The sequence below is a fragment of the Meleagris gallopavo genome, chromosome 14, assembly GCF_000146605.3.
Source record: "Meleagris gallopavo isolate NT-WF06-2002-E0010 breed Aviagen turkey brand Nicholas breeding stock chromosome 14, Turkey_5.1, whole genome shotgun sequence".
NCBI lineage: Eukaryota > Metazoa > Chordata > Aves > Galliformes > Phasianidae > Meleagris > Meleagris gallopavo.
This window is the reverse complement of record NC_015024.2, coordinates 3,375,905-3,393,326: the sequence shown is the minus strand read 5'-3', so window position 1 is coordinate 3,393,326 and position 17,422 is coordinate 3,375,905. Positions and strand designations below refer to the sequence as shown.

Here is a 17,422-nt window from a genome sequence, read left to right as displayed (position 1 = left end):
TACATTTCTAGTTAAATCTTCACAAAAATGAGAATGAAAGAGAACTTTAAAAAGAGTAAAAGATAAAAGAAAACAAAAGATGAAATGTAAGATGAGAAGAATGCCTATTAAGGCATTACTTAAACTCATGACATGTTTTTTTTATTATGAAGAAGCAAGGAATTTTTCCAAAGAGCAAATAAAATCAGGGTCAAAGAGAAAAAACACATATATTTATCTGCTACCACTGTAACAGGCTGTATTCTTCACGTGAAAGCAACAGGAATAAGAAGAGCTAACCATTAATTGAAAGTGGCTTCTACGTTTCATGGGCCAAATGATAAAGACAAGAAAGGACTTCTGAATCACTCACCTGCCCAGGCAGGCATTGCTAATGAACAATCAAAGGAAAAGACAGAAAGACATTGCCACTCCAAAATATAAACATACACAAAAAGCTTCTGATTGATCGAATGCTGTTTGCATATTCAAAAATGAACATCGCCATATTATGGCTACATATTTTAAAGCACAGCCATAAATTTGCATGAAATTAAAGGTCTCATCTGGAGAATGATTCAACTAGTAGTCCATTACATTTTACTTGTATTATGCTTTCCACATATTTTTCTATTGCAGAAATGTATGTAGTAGTCAAAAACTATTTTCTTCAGAAAATACTATTAATAAGAAAGAAGATACCTGATAGCCAAGTTACGTATGTTTTAAACATACATTAGACTATATATTATAGCATATCACACAGTCAAATTACACCTCTTAAAACCTCTTAAAACCAACAGAGTGTGGTTTATGTCAATTTTCAAACGTGCACAGCAGCATCCACTCAAAACCCAAAATGGAGTAATTATGAGAACTCTGCAATAGAAAATCTGTTGAATCCATTATCCAAGAAAGACATTAAAACAAATGGTTTTCTAGGAAGTATGGGAAACAAAACACAATCCAGCTGTGTCAACCAAAATGTATTCCTCTTTAGTCTAGAGATAAGCCTGAAATGCAGACTGATTTACTTCCCTCTCTCCTTCTTCAACATAGAATTCTTATGGATTGGCTACAAAGTTTTCACTCTGTTATTTTGGCTATTTTAGCTATTATGCACCTGCTTCCTAGAATCACAGAATGTCTTGGGTTGGCAGGGAACTGAAGGATCATAAAGCTCCAACCCCCCTGCCACATGCAGGGCTGCCAACCTCCATACCTAATACCGGACCAGGCTGCCCAGGGCCCCATCCAACCTGGCCTCGAACACCTGCAGGGATGAGGCATCCACAACCTCTCTGGGCAGCTGTTCCAGCACCCCACTACTCTCATAGTAAAGAACTTCCCCCTGACATCCAACCTAAATCTTCTCTCCTTCAACTTAAAACCATTTCCACTTGTCCTGCTATTATCAGCCCTTTCAAAGAGTTGACTCTCCTCCTCTTTATTTATTTGCCTCATCTATATGGACTGCCTGATGTTGTGTAACTCAACTAAAAAAAAATAATCTGGGTTAAAACTGCTTAAAGCAGAGATGACTGAAAAACTCATGCCATCAAAAACAGTTAGTAAATAGCACAGTTGGATTTACATTGAAGTCTGAGATACTTTAAACAACAACAACAAAAAAAAAAGTCTATACATTGAGCTAATAATATATATTAATATAGTTCTAGTTAACTCAGGTACTTTCTCTTTTCTTCAACCTCTGAATGTTTCACTGGTCATGAAACTAATTACTAGGTAGGACACTGCCAATTGATGTTAATGATATCTATTCATGTGCACGACTCTTACATTTAAAATTCTGATGTGGAGTATCTCAGAACCAGACCATGTTTTTGGGAGGCCATGGGGTTAATGGGATCTTTTAGGAAAAAGTAAGTGACTGATGCTGACTCAGCTTATATTTAGAACTTGCACGTTTATACAGCTTTGGAAACATTTTCTCAAGAAAACAAGCAGGGCAAACTGCACAGCCTCTTGAGGACCACTATTAAATATTTCTCTCTGGAGAAATCTATTGATGACAATCCTTAATCAGACCATCGGAAGCTGCAAGCATTCAATTAGATGCATTTCTACCAGCACAACCAATACCTGACATAAATTCTGAAATTCAGCTTTGCTTTTCTCTGCACGCATCCCCAGTGAAGGGCAGCATGCCTGCCAGTCCCTCAGCTAAGAGCAGTACAGTGGGAGTTGCTGTGCTTGAATTTTGTCCAGCTCAATTTCTTAGGTTTGCTACACTAGCCCCACTAACTCCTGACAACACACAGTTTAAAATCTGCTTGGCACAACATTAGCAAACAATTCTGCAGCATTGTACCAGATTACTTGCCCTTGATTAAAAACATTTGCTGGAATTGAGGTTATTTTGTTTTAGTTGCAACCAACTATATTACTTTGCAATGTTCTCTGTGAATGATTAATGCATACCAATTTTAATTTAAAAATAATGATAATAATAATCAATAACTTGCACATGGCAGGAGAATATCTAATGTTTCTGACCAAATTAAATTTTAGCTTGACTGCTAGGTAGCACCATGCTTGATTACTCAAATATCAAATCCTCTCTGTACCATCCAAAAAGCTGCTTTTTGTCAATCACCAGTTTTTGAGAATAATATTTGGTTGCTGTGTAACAGTGGCTGAAACCCTAAAGATCAGGTATTTTATTTACTGGAAAAAAAAAAAAAATCCTGGGCTTTTTTAACCAGTTTTCTTTACTTTTAAGCAATATGGTTAGAAGATCCAAACACATAAAAATTGGCTGTTACAATTAACATAGTTGAGATGAAGGATAGAAACTAAACATGCTCAAAATAACAGGCATATTCATAAAGACTGGAATGCATCCAGGAGTTCAATGGCAAAATAACTGAACACAGCAGAAGAGTCAAAACATTGCTTTGAAAAACTGCATTAAATTATATTTTTATTTCTTCCTCCGAAGACGTATGCAGTCTTATTAGGCCAAATATTTTTTGCAGCAGACTTCACAAGAACCATCAAAATGTAGTATCTACTATTTGCAGAAAATACTAATAATTTTAATTTACTGTATCTTAAATAGACAAGGTTTTACCCAACCTCTTGCATTGCTCCCACCTTTAAAAGCATGTGCCTACCAATAATGCACGGTGTAGGACCAAACACTTGCTTATCATCAGTATTTCTGCAGTGCAAGATTATGAAAACATTCCCTTGCAAAGCATCTTCATCTACCTTTTGCATCTTAATTTCTACTAATGAAATCATCTGTCCTATCAGCTCTTCATCATTGCAAATGTATTCAAGGATATCCTGAAAATGCAGAAAGTACTAAAGCAGCAGCGCTCACGCCATTATCACGAGCCTTCCTTATAACAAGCAAATCTAATGGCTGCAAACTTAATTTAAGAAAGGGCAGTTTTCCTTCATTTCAGATGAAGTTGTACACACTCAGAAGGATCACAAATCACAGTTTTGGCCTGACACACAATATTTTTTTTTTTTAATATATATATATATTTTGCCAGGAGAGCTGCTCTGATCTCCTCTTCACAAAGAAAGAGAAAGCAAACAGAACCAAATTCTCTTGCTACTGATGGCTGGCTTGCAATTCAGTGAAGAAATTCAGCAATTCAAGTCCTCGCATTCTGTACTGCTGGGTGCTGAAGATGGCCCCTATCTCCAGCCTGTCTACTGCAACTCTTCTCCTGCTGGGTCCTTCACCTGCCTTCAGCAATGCTTGCTAAAACAGATTGCTAACAGCTTTACTGCCAGCAAGACCTTCACTGGAGATGCAGCCTGCATGAGTCACAGCGCCCTTGTGCTGCTCTTGCTTACGCCATTTGGCACAGCAGTTTAAATATACAGCAAAAAGTCCTAGGACCCTGCTGGCTGCTGCTCTAATGGGGGGCTCTCTGCCATCAGGGCTGCTACGAGGGCCAGTCTCAAGCAGTTAGAGCAGGATATCTTTATTAGCAAAACAAAGAAAACTTCAGCGTACATCAAGCAATTCTTTACTGTGGCTTTCTTCCTATCTTGAAGAAACACAACATTTACTAATCTACAACATTTCTGAATCACTGAAGAGAATTTGCTAATTTTATTCTATTGTTAACTACTGGCAGAAAATAATTCAAATGACAGGAAAAATTAACATTTTGCTATGACCACAGAACTAAGTATGGGAATAAAACATATTATTTTAATAAAACTACGGATATTAGTAATATTATATGAAAAGGTTTGTAATTAGTAATATTATATGAAAGGTTGATTTTTTTCATTTTTTTGTTGGAATTGCTGTGTTCCAACACAAACAAACATGCTAATACTAAAAGAAAAAAATATCCTGCAAAAACCTTTGTTCAAGACCTTAACTACCCATGCTTTGTTTGATCTCCAAGATACCAGACAAAAAAGTTCTTGGTATTCTTAAATCTCATTGACTGGGAAACCAAGAAGTTCTAAAAACCACAGTCAACTACTTTCAGCCACTGGCCAGCTGTGTTCTGCAACCTATACAGAACCACTTAACAAGCACATTAAAAAGAGCTGCATTTAAGTCTATATTTAAGTCTGTTTCTGGAATATGGCTTTTTATAATGGTTTTTACACTGAAGGTAACTGGACTGAAATCCAATTTAAGTTTGTGAATGATATTTGAAACATGTAACAAGAATTCTCGAACCCTGTTACTTAATATTATGGCAGTTTTTTTTAACAGTCATTTAAGATCATTTCTTCTCTAATAAGAAGGTGGCTTTTAATCACAATCACAATCAACATATTAAATGCTTCCAAAGAATGTTATGCATTAAAATCACCTCTTCAATCTAAGAACAAGAATTTGTTCAAAATGCAGACCATCGGAGCAAGATTTGGCCCAACACAACTTCTGCGTGAAATTTCCTTGGAGGAAATATACAGATTTCTAATAATCTGTCGCTTCACACTGAGCTACGTCTACAGACACGCCATCAGTCAGACTGCTTTTGAGAGAAATACTGAGTTCTCAGAAACATTTTTTGCGCTGCTACTTGGACACTCACAAAGGCAACCACTTTCTCTTGCCAGCTCTCGCATTGTTATGTAATGCACCCAAGCTTTTACGTTTATTCAGAGTACACAACCATTGTTCAATTTGGCACATTTTTAGTTTTAAATATGAATTAGAATGCTTCAAAGAACAAAACTGAGTTGTGAAACATTTCCAAGAGAAGCTGAGTATGGATTAAAATTATTTGGCTTCTAAAGCAAAATTAGATGATGTTTAATTTAGTTTATTTATGAAGTTGTATTTGTTCAATTCAAATATGTAATCTCCTTTGAGACAGTTCAGCTTTGCAAAATCATAATCTGTTCCTATATTTCTATTAGTAGTGATTTATTCTGATTCATTGCTTTGTTGAAAAACGTTAATGAAAGCAGTTGATGCTGAAGAAGATCAACAAGCAGGAAAAACCAACATATTCACCAGTCTGAAGAAAGGGGAAAAACTGAGTGAGACCATCAAGCAAGAAAGTCCGAGCCAAAGACCTCGAGGGAGATATTAGCTGCGGAGAAAACCAAGTTTAGGGACTTGGCTGCCAGGCTGAACTAGCATGACCTCAATTTTCAACAACTCATCTCAAAAAGTCACACAAAACCACACGGAAAATTACATTTCTTCTATGGGTATATATTTATGAGAGATGAAGATCTAAAATCAATCTCATTGAGTTTTGATGATGATGCTTTAGGGGGGTAAACCATTTCTGTAGGCTTTGGGTAGATGTAGGTTGTATGGATACATGAAGGACAAATCGATAGCCACTGGACTACTGCACATATACTGTAAGAATACATGTAAGAATGTTTAGGATGATTTTAAAACCGTAAATACTCTCATGTCTGCAGAATCAGACCAGACAGATGTACCATAAAAGCCTTCTTCCAGTGCAGGTATTACAGCATCTCATTGTAAACATGAGTGAGGCTTTCTAGGATAAAGACTTGGGTTCACAAGAGAGGAAGAAAACTTTGCCACAATTAACAGAGGCCCTCAGAAATACCACAATTACAGCAAGAACTTTTCCATCCTCTAAGCAGCTCAAAACACCTCCAAACCAGTGTCATTAGTCTACAACCTTTTTTTCATATGAGACCACTTCTTATCAGCAGTTACATAATACTATCCTCTGCCTTTCCCATAGACGCTGATCAATCCTTACTTTTAGTCATGTAATAACAATTTAACAATTTCAGGGAGAAATTTTTTAGAGGGAAAAAAAAAAGAAAAAGAAAAAAAAGGTAACAGACTCCTCCTCCTTCCTAAACTGAATTCAACATGTTTTCATCCAGCCTTTATGGGCATCACCACAGACGTTTAGAGCTGCATAACTTAACGGAGGAAGTGGTTTGTTTCATGCTAGGCCTAATCTTTTGCAGGAATGAATTCCATAGCTCCCAAGAAATTTTTATCTGAAGCAATTACAAGTTCTTCTCTTTTTATTACTGCAGAGGGACTTCGTTGCTATTAAAAGGCTGAGCCATGGGAATAAAAGTCAAATCCATATAAAATTTTGAATTAACTAAGTCCTCAAACTTTGAGGCTCTATCTTCACTGGAAAGCGAATGGAAAAAGCAGACCAACACAGTAACGTGCTGCTAGCACTCCTGAGTAACTCCCAAATAGACTATCTGGCAGCTGGCATGAAAGCTTCTGGAGAACAAGATGTAAGGTCAAACAAGAATTACTGAGGAAGGGAGTGGATCCTATGTGTGGGAGGGAGTACTGAATTGTTATTGTCTGCAAGTGAACCACTGAAAGAATAACTTGAATGGAAGTCAACTGCACAATAAACAACAAAAAAGAGCTTTAAAGCAACTGCTCTATAACCAAGGTGCTTTTACAAGCTATATTTATATACTAGATACAAATTTTATTAGTTACATATAGTAGGATGGCTCCAAACGTAATGCCTCCTATTTTATCATGTTGATCCACGAGGTCAGTACCATGTGGTGGTAGTATGGCAGTGGAAGTTAACCTCCCCACCAATATTCTATTACATTCTGTTGTTACATGAGAGATAGCAGCCAAAGGGCAGTCTGGCAAAATGGCATCTGATGTGGAAGTGTGTATGAAGCAAGGGGTGTCACTGAATTCCTCCATGCAGAAAAAATGCTGAAAATTTATGGAGACCAAACAGTGGATGTGAGCACAGCATAGCAGCAGGTGGTGCATTTCAGCAGTGGCAACAATGATGTTGGGTCACCTCTAGTGGTTCAGATTTTGACAAGCACAGCATGCAGGCTTTTTGCTGGTGAAAATGCAGAGCTAATGGTGGTGACCACGCTGAAAAACAGTATTTTGTAGCTGAGAATTTGCTCTACCAAATAGTGTTATTGTGCTCTTTGTGTTTGTTGTCATTTCCATGGAAATAAATAGGAGGCACTACTTTCAGAGTGACCAATGTATATTACATATCATGCTTTTTTTTTTCTTTCCCATTCTGTGTTGAAGAACTTATCCCTTTCCTAATTCAGCAATGGTCAGAACTCTTCTCAAGCAACTATCAAAATGAAAACTGTCCTAACCAGCAGAAAATCCTTGTGGAGTTTCCAGCCTGTACTACTGGTCTTCAGCAATGACAGTCCCACTTCAACTCTAATGACAGTGTTGCAGTCTTCAGGATATGTCTCTGCAGAAACATTAGGCATCATATTTTACTTAATGTAATAAATCTGGCACACAAACTTTACAGAATCATAGACCATAATCTTCTTTGATTCCTACTGACCACAGATCTCAGGAATGAGTTATCAGTGGTATCTTCTCCCAGACAAAATAAAGCGCCCTGATTTAAAGCAATAATACATATGTATATTTCTGGTTACTTTATCATGTGTTCTTTCACAATACCACTTTTATTAACTGTCCTTTTCTCAGGTTTTGCAATTAAGGTTTCAAAAATACTGTTATTTATTGTATCAGTAATAAAACCTTTAGAAATAACACGTCCTGTATCTACAGCTTCCATCTGTTCCAGATAAGATAAAGGAGAACATTATTTCCTTAAAAGGAAACTGGACCTGATTAAGAAATGAGTTTTTTCTTTTTTCATAGAAGTTTTTTAAAAATTCATCCCCAAAAATACTTTTCTAACATTAAAGATATCCTCTTAATCCAAAAAAGATATGCAAATGAGACTTGTATGTTAAGACCTCATGCACTCAATCTGAATGCTTCAAAAGGTTCCAGAGAAATGACACTTCAGATGTCTGCCATTTTCTCATTTGTTTCTTTCCTTCCTCAGCTCTAGTATCAGAAATATGCCTTCAGATTAAAACTTCTAAGTATGCTTCTGAACTAGAAAAAGGAGGACAAGGGCAGGGAAGAGGACACTTAATTTATTATCTTCTCACATTAGAATTACAGGGAACCTTAATGATATACCAAGCTATAAACCCTGTAGTTTGTACTATATTAATCATCTGTCTACAGGAGAAGTCAGATAAATATATAATCCTATTTCTGCACTGCAGATTTGATATGTCTCTTCCTCAGTTTTTGTTTTTTCCTTTATTATTATTATTGTTATTATTTTTGGTAAGCATTCCTTCAGAGTCAGGTGGGAAATCTGTAACAAACATGGAATGACATAAAAAATAGCTTGTAAAAATGCACATCTATAATAATAGGAGATAACCAAAGAAAGAAATAGATAGCAATTCAATCTCTGCAGGAGAGTGTACCTTTTGTCACAGTCTGAGCACAATCTGTCTCTGTTAACTCACTCTGCCCTCCCCAAGGTCATTTCTGTCACCAGACAGCGGCTGTCCCCCAGCCTGGGTATGAGCCTGGTCCCACCTGCATACAGAAAGAGCTGCACTAAGACAGACTGTAGCCATCTCTACCTATATCACAAGGTTCTGAAAAAGCTGTATTTCCTTTTTGTGTCTCCCCCCTTTTCAGCCCATACAAGGAAATAAATTCTATTCCTGCACTTTTTATGCTTGTTTATGATATTTAAGCACTATGCAGAGAACACAGAAACTCCCATTAATATTTCTGACAAATCAGAACAAAATTTAAAATCAAACTACGTAATAAAAGGACTGCACATATAGTGGTGCATACATATAAATTGGGCACCCCTCACATACAGATGCTTAGTAATAAAACATCAGCTCACAGTCCTTACGTTCTGAAGGAGAGTTCTTGGCACTGCAAGAGGAACATTATGGCAGTCCTTGATTCAACACAAAGGCAGGCCCTTTGCTTTGTCCCTCCATGGCAAGGAGGTCTGGCCAAACCTGTGCAAAACAGTGTGACGAGGGGACAAAAGGCATCAAACAGTTGGTATGAGTCAAAGAAAGTTCCCTGCAAAACTCAGAATTGAGCCTATAGAGAAAATAGGGGTGTACAGTGCATGTAAATTAGGTATATCATTCGTTATGTATCATCCTGCTCTAACAGTTTGTCTGTTGGCATTTTCAGCTACCTTATTCACTAATACTGGTTTAGCATTACTACTACTACTACTACTACGACTGTCCTGCAGCCGTTGGTAGAACAATTTCCCTCTATAGCATTATAGAGGTAACCACTCCTGCCATAGTGAAAATGTCTTTCTTGTATAATGCACAATTTGTAGTGAATCTAAAACTGCACAGAATTCTTCAAATTTCCCAGGTTAGCTTAACTACTCATTGCTAGATATTCCTCTCAGTAGGGGGAGGAGGGAGACAATTGCATTTCACTGTGAAAAGGAACACAGAATGATTTCATTGCACTTGCATTTCACTGTTCCCTCAATATCAGACATCAGTGGATATATTTTTAGAACAACGGGCAAAATCTTCATTATAATTCAGGCTGAGGAAAGGCATGTAGTAAGCACGCAGCATAAAATTCAATGGTCATCCTCAGCCAGGACAAATTTCTTCCTAAACGAGCTTACAGAGGACACAAATCAATGCTGCCTCCTGACATTCAGGATCACACACTTCCCAGGAGGGCTGGAACAGTTTATTGGGAACACCGCTCTCTTCTAATTACCTGTGTGACACAAACTGTACTTGTTCTGAAAGACAAGCCATAATAGTAGCAGCATTTTTATTGTGCTTCATCAGCATCAGTTTTTGTCAAGGTTAGTTAGATGCTGAGCACAACCGTTCTAATATATTCATCCATCCTACTGCAACAAAGACTGCGGATGGTAATGTTTGCTTTCAGAAGGCAAGGGCCAGAGGCATTAAAGGCAGCAGGAATGAAGACCTTCACAATTTGTAATTGAGAAATGTGCTCCTCGTGAAGGTGAAAAACGGGTTAAATTATGTAACTGAATGCAGCAGATAACTGGATGTATGTGGGTGCATCTGTCCAAAACTGAACTTCAGATTCTCAAGCAACCTGCTTTCTGCTGGCTGCAAATGTTGGTAATGCCTGGACTAAATACCAGTGGCACATCCCATTATTGAAGAGAGACTACTGGGATTGTGAAAACTAGAGCCCTCAAGCTCCAGAAGGAAGAGGAGGCTCAGCAGAAGGGCTCCCCAAAGAAGCAGTAAGAGAGGAATTAAAAAACAAAAGTGAAGACTGGATGAATGACCTTGAAATGTGGGCTGGCTCCGGAGATCACAGAGATGCCTGGAGACAAATGCCAGGGGATGCCCAGGACACGCTGTGTGTGAGATCGAGTAGGGTAAAACTTTCTTCCTGTTGGATCTTGAATAATCCACTGGTATTATCCAGATCCCACATGTGTTGACACTTCCTATCTCCACCCATGACAGCTGGCTGACTAAGGTTTCTTGGATGGAGGACTGTTGCACTAGAAACAGGCTCTCACTCCTGCTCAGTGGAAGTAGTCTACACTCGTGTATCTTCTTCTGCTGAATCAGCTTCGATTAGCCTGCTGGCTAATGGGAAAAGTTTGAGGCATTTCTATTTACACATTTAGCAGAACATTTATGACTGACCAAACATTCAGGTCAATCACTGTTTTAATTGTGGTGGCTGACTGTTGTGTCTAGTAAGGTCGGTATTTTGTTATCGTCAGACTTTGGCTGGGGTATACAGATGGAGAAATCTTTGAAGACATTTAAGACACTCATCCTATCTCATCCTAAAACAAAGTACAAAGCTCGCACTGAATTGGAGCACAACTCAAATAAGAACACAGAAGATAACTCATACTGAAGAGAGCTCTTGTATAAGTAAAACTCCTTGAAAGAGATGCATGTATGAGGAGTGCCATTGGCTTCAATCACTCAACTACTTCCAGAGGACAGGAGCTGGGAAGGCCAGAGCCAGACACGACTAAAATACTTCTTCGCCCAGCATGTAACAGTTAAACATCTTCCTCATCCTACTTCCTCAATTTCTGTGATAGAATTTTTAGCAAGATGCAAAGCATATTGGACTGAAACTCATTTTATTTGTGATTTATTTCATATGGTTTTATTTTTAACTCACTTTAATTAAAATGCACTGAATGAAATTATCAATTTGAAATTATTTCACCAGCTGTGAGCCTTCATTCTTTAGTATATAAAATAACTGTTTAGTAAACCTAAATCACCAATTTCTCTTTTTAGTTCTCAAGTCTATATACATACCAAACTGCATCTGGATCACTTCTGGATCCAGAAGTGATGTATTGGACTTCAGTACTGCATACTGCATCTTTCATGATCTTAATTCCAAACATATCCAGGATATTGACCATATGTATTTTATAGTATGCTCCTTCCTTTCTGGGCTGAATTCTGAGATCCTAAAATTGTGATTCCATTTTAACCAGGAAACACACAAGAAAAGGTATTTTGGCCTAAGCAAACATGCGTTTTCATATAGTTTTACCTTTGTTACTTCAGAAATTTGCTTCTTAACACAGCAGTAATCATTAGTAATCAAGTAAAAATATTGGCTTATACCACAAAAAGGATCATCTAGTGAAGAAAGAATACAGAGGTCTTTTCTTTATTTTCCATTGACTGCTTGTGTTGCAATAGTCATTAATACCTAGATGATATGACAGAGTGCTCCCTGCACAAGATCACACATGATACAAACCAGGAAGGAGTGGCTGATGCCACCAGAGGGATCTGCTGCCATTCAGAGAGATCTCGATGGGGTGGAGCAATGAGCAAAAAGGAATCTCAGAAAGCCCACCAAAGGGAAGAGCAAAGTTCTCTTTCTGGGAAGGAAACAACCCCAGGAAGGACCAGCAGGGCCAACCCGTAGGAAAGAAGCTCTGTGGAAAAGGACCCAGGAATCCTGGTGGGCACAAAACTGACTGGGAGTCAGAAACACATCCTCACAGCAAAGAAGGCAAACAGAGCCTCCTGTTCTGCATTAGACAGAGTGCGGGCAACATGTTGAGGGAGGTGCTCTTGTCCTCTGCTCAGCACTGCTGGGACATTTGGATTGCTGTGACCGGTGCTGGGCTCCCAGAGCAAGAGACACAGACTTCCTGAAGGATCTTCAGTGGAAGGATAAGATGATAATTAAGGGACTGGAATATCTCAAACAGCACTTGGAGGCTGAGGGCTGGGGTTGTCCAGCCTAGAAGAGAGAAGGCTCAGGATGGAACTTTATCAAAGTGTTTAAGTACCTGATGGGAAGGAGCAAAGAAGATGCTGCCAGACTCTTCTCAGTTGTGCCCAGTGAAAAAAAAATCTGGGTCAAACTCTGGAACAGGCTGCTAAGTCTGCATCCTTGCAGACGTTCAAAATGTGACCAGACACCACCTTGAGTAACCTTCTCTCTTTGAAGCTGCTTTGGGTCAGGTGGATGGACCAGATGATCTCCATTGGTTGGTAGGCACTACCAACATCAACTATTCTGAATCTGTGGCTCTGTGAAACCAGCTAGCTCCTCAACCTATTTCACTGTTTCCATTTGTGGAAGGAAGACAATAGATAGAAACTGCACAAACTTTCCTAATAATCTGTGGTTATTTCCGTTGGTCCTCTTCTACATTTGCACAGGAACTTCTTCTAGGACTTCTCTCATAACCTGGTGCACAATCTTTATAACCTCTAACTGCAATGGCTACTTTAGAAAAATTTTGTAACTCAGTTACCATTCCTCAACTGTGCAAAATCTGATATTCAGGTGAGCATCCCACATCACTCTTGAGTCTTTGTATTTGATTGACTTGAAATATTTTAGAGGAGTATGCCTTGCTCTTTGCAGTGATGCCAGCCAGCATCCTAAAACCACTTTCATGTTACTGAGCTATTTTAGAAAATGCTTCATTTTATTACCAAAAATGTATTTGTGATTTGTAATAAAATTAAGCATATTGATTCTTTTTCAACAACTGTAATTCTCCATATTTAACACAGAAAATAGGATCATACATCATGAAAAACAAGAAAACAAGCATTTTTCTCTCTCTAGACTTGAATAAAATCTGCAAAACTTCAAACAAGACCCCATAGCTCTTAAAACTGCACGATGTTTGCACTCTGTACAAATATATAAAAATTACAAGAAAATGCTATTGACCATCTTCTTTGTATAAGAAACCAAAGCTTAGAGGATTTTATCATATATTAACACTTGCATATAAAAATCCAGCATACAAAACATAATCCACCTTGGAAGAAATACTGTTCTATTATGCAACCGTTCCGCTGAGGATATATAATAACTGAATACGAAGTACAGATCTGTGATACATAGGAATACATTCTATACAGTCTTAAAGTATTGAGCAGCCACACAGTGCACGATAAAGCCCTGGCAAGCTGCATCTAGGCTGAGACTTCCTAATGGCAAGCACAGTGCCTGGACTGCAGGTGCTGCAGAGGCAGCAGAACTATCCCAGTCACAGAGATTTCTGTTGCTGGATTTGCAACAGAGCCATACTGCCAGGGAGCCTCCATTCAGAGTGCATTCAGTGCTACCTTCTTGCCACAACAAGAAAAGGAAATTAATGGAAACGTGAGAGAGACTATACTAAGCTTTAGCAACACATTTTAATATACGAATTAAGCAAAAAACTCTCTAGAGCTGATGGTTTCATAATAATCATCCTCAGCCTTTTTCTATAACCCTGTTTCAAAAGGCTTATTTAAATTATCTAGAAATATACAATTTTAGTCATGATTTTTCTACAGTTGATCAGATAACACATGAGCATAATGAGTTTTAGTTCAGCAATCAGCCAGAAATACATTCGGAGCAATACCTGCTAAATTCCAGTGAACTGTAATATCCTTCTTTGTTTCTCCTTGAAAATATAATGAAAAATCCAGCAAAAGCTAAGCTTATTCTCTACTAGGTTGCACATTAGGGTGAATCAAATAAACTGCCTTCTTCCCTTCAGAACATTATTTTAAGTCTGACCTGTGAAAGTATTTACATTTATTAAAAGGAGGTGGGTTCAATTTACAGAACTATCAGCTGCTGTAGTCCTACTGCAGTACAGTGAGGTTTAGTAAACGTTACTGATAGGTACAAGGTCATGACTTCTATATTTATTTCAAAATGTAATAAGGAATTCTTACATATACAACTCACATTTGAAAATACAAACTGCAGAAATTTATAAAAAACTAATGCTTCTAATCTAATTCTTACATATTAGCATAATATATATTTACATTTTCAGTATGCAGACTAGATTTTCTTTTTTTAATCATTAGAAAAATGTTTACATCACAAATTCTAGGGCATTAGAAAAGATAAGCTGTACATTTTTTCCTGCTGGAAAGAGGAGGAAAAAAAAATCCTTTGAAATTGTTTCCTAGATACACGATATAAAATTTAAAAGAAAAATGCACTTAGAAATGTCATTTCATGGAAGCTCTTAAAAGAGCAGTATGATATCTAGTTCAGCATTACCACATCTTCTGTAACCTGTAATCCCACTGAGAAGCATGAAACTCTTCCAAGCTGTGTCAGGGTACATGCATGAAGCCTTTTTATATATGCAGAAAGCATGAGAAATATCATTCCACTGCCAACTGAAAAAAAAATGACTTTTTCTGTGAAAATGCAAGTGTATTTACCAGTGACGTGCTGGGCCAAAAATCAATTCTCCTTAGAAATGTAAAAAGAAAAATGGAAAAAATGAGAAAGTGGGGGGGGGGGGTGCAAAAAAAACAAGGTAAAGGAAAGATGCTCATGCTGCATTACTATACACAACTTATCTACAAGCCCTAATTTACTGCCTTATTCGCAAACTTACTCATTTTAACAGCACTACAAGGAAAATATGAAACTCTTCTTCACAGGTAGCAATTTTGATTAAAATGAGAGGAACATGAACAAAGTAAAAGCTGTATGTGATCAAAGACCTGCTGGATACCTGAGTCAAACAGTTATTTCAGAGCAAGGTACAAGAGCTAGTCATGCATATGGATGACCTCTCACAAATTAAATGCTAATCGGGAATGCATCTTGACACAAAAAAATGTGGACTGTGAAGTAGATCTGTAATCTTCTTTTACTGTGCTAGGGCTAACAAAAAGCCTTCATCATCAATTTCACACCGCATATATCTAATATTAACCACCAAGCCCAGAAATAAAAGTACACTTTTATTTCTATCAGGTATGCCAGCTATCTTTCAAGCATCCGCATTTGTGTAACAGGCTCTGCAATCCTGTAACAGACTCTCTAGCAGAACATACTAAGGAGGTCAAATGGCCAGAAGTCCTTATAAGTATGCAGCATTTTGGATGGATATGAATGGGAAAATGAACAGTTTTACCACGAAGGAATATACATTCCCTTCTAGCAACTTCAATACTTACCTTCCTGAAGATACGGAAAGCAGGGCTAAGCATCTGCTCCTGGCTGCCCCAGTGCTCCAGGACTGCCCACAGTCATGGTCTCAGCAGCCCCCGACTCACGATGCCCCAGCAGCTGCCCCAGCCTGCACAGGACAACTCCAGGCCAGTAAATGAGGGGCTGGGGAAGGGCTCGACTGCTGCCCTGGACCACTGGGCAGAGGAGCTGCCAGCGCTGCAGGCAGGGATCAGCTGCACAGAATCTCCCTTTACATAATAGGAAATGACTCCTGTGATCTTATGGTTTCTGTTAAAGCGCTCTGTGTTTCATGAGTAGCTGAAAGCTTTGCCATGCAGCATGCAGGGATTCGGGGCCGATTCCTCTTTTTTTATAAATATATATATATCTGTAAGAATCATCAGTTATTGGACCATACACCACAGAAAGCCTTTCCCCATCTTCCCACAGGAGACATTATACAGGCTTAAAAGAAATTACATAAATTTCCCTGTTTCTGTAACAGTATTTTCTAATCCATTTCAATAGAAATGCACTGCACTACTTTTTTTTTTTTTTTGGTTATTCTGTGTGCCCTTCACTTTTAAGCATGCACACTGAAAATCTGCAAGCAGTTCTATAAATAAACCCAGCTGAGGATTACATATTTTCCTAACAAGAAATGCCTTTACCTATCATAAGATAACATTAAAGTTACAAAAAGTCAAACTGTACTACTCACATTTTCATCTTTTCTGTACGTCCAATTGTTACCCACAATGATAAAAGCAAAATCTCATCCACGTGTTATCCTCACCAATAAATAACAGATTTAATCAAAATCAAGCCCATTTGTTTAAAAAGACAACATTATACTGAATTCTCAACCTACAAAACCTCAGTGAATTATTTCTGATGCAAGAGTGCCATTCAGCAATGCAGCTTCAGACTGACCTTACAGAATATTCCACACAAGTTGAAGCATTACCTTTGCAGAGATTCACAGGGCACAAACCAAAACCCAATGCATCACTCAGACCCGCTCTCCACACCATTTTCTCATCAGCTTGCGCCTTCCCGAGAAGCAAATTGCCAAATAAACAAGCTCAGAACAGAAAGGGGAAATATATTTTCTTTTTTATTCTCATGCTGTGGATGTCGCTACTTACTTGGCTAAGATATCATCACAAATCCAAAATGATTTCAATTACACAGCGCAGTAATCACCGTTCGGCATCTGTAAGGGATTGACAAGCGGAGCTCCACTAGCGGAGTCCCTCTGCAGACCGTACCATCGCGGCGGGCAGGTGGGGAGGCAGCCAGCCTGCTGCCAGAGCATCGCGCTGCCAGCGCCACTGATGTTTATTGCCTGCAGCTTCCCACTGCTAAAGAAGGCAAGCAAACAGCAGACGTCGTAGGGAAGGAAAATGTTTCTCTGAAAGAAAAATGGACTGAACCACCATGTTGTTGTTTGTGATTTTAATACTTCCCTTGGGATAATGACAAAAACGGAAGATGGCAAACTACCAGGAAGATGCCACTTACTCAGAAACGGGAGAAACCTTCAAGGACAAGGACCGCCGTGTCCTGTCACTGTCACTGGGGAGGGAGGAAGGGGCAGCGGGGGAGGCCGGGCCGTGGGAGGGGGCGTGGGGGGGTGAGGGCAGGGCACAAACCCCACTGCCCCTTACGGAGCTGTGCCGGCTGCCGCTG

General features: G+C 38.6%; 1 protein-coding gene across 9 annotated transcripts in view; it reads right to left on the bottom strand.

Annotated features, from left to right (window-relative positions):
- Positions 1 to 17,422, bottom strand: part of ATP2B2 (ATPase plasma membrane Ca2+ transporting 2) — a 363,788-nt gene that overhangs the window by 210,485 nt on the left and 135,881 nt on the right. The window contains exon 1 of one of the 9 annotated variants that reach the window (XM_010718402.3): positions 16,879 to 17,057. The exons of the other annotated variants lie outside the window; for them this stretch is intronic. The gene's annotated coding sequence lies outside the window, so the exon portion shown is untranslated. Of the gene's footprint in view, positions 1 to 16,878; positions 17,058 to 17,422 lie in introns of those variants that run through there. 9 annotated transcript variants of the gene reach the window in all.